Genomic DNA, 345 nt, shown 5'->3' with positions numbered 1-345 from the left:
TGTCGAATGCATATTATACTAAACTTTTTTTCCCCGGCAGCCAATATTACTTTTACACAAGTTCCCCCATTACCCTCGGCCCAGACCGCCGTAACAGACTCATTACCACGCTCCCCACGCATGCGCAGAAGCCTCCATCATCACATCGCCACACAATGCCTCGGATCCGGGCCATTGTCGCCAGCCGCCCACGTTAAATGTATTACACACCAACTGGCATTACGTCTGATATTCTCTTCAGAAGATATTAATCAGCGTAAGAAAGGAAACCCTCGACGCGGAGAAACCTTAGAGGAATAATGAATCCGGGTTTCCAATACTCAACTAAGCCGATTCTGCCGCTGT

This window comes from Penaeus monodon, chromosome 31 (assembly GCF_015228065.2).
Source record: "Penaeus monodon isolate SGIC_2016 chromosome 31, NSTDA_Pmon_1, whole genome shotgun sequence".
In the NCBI taxonomy this organism is placed as follows: domain Eukaryota; kingdom Metazoa; phylum Arthropoda; class Malacostraca; order Decapoda; family Penaeidae; genus Penaeus; species Penaeus monodon.
This window is presented reverse-complemented; position numbering follows the sequence as displayed.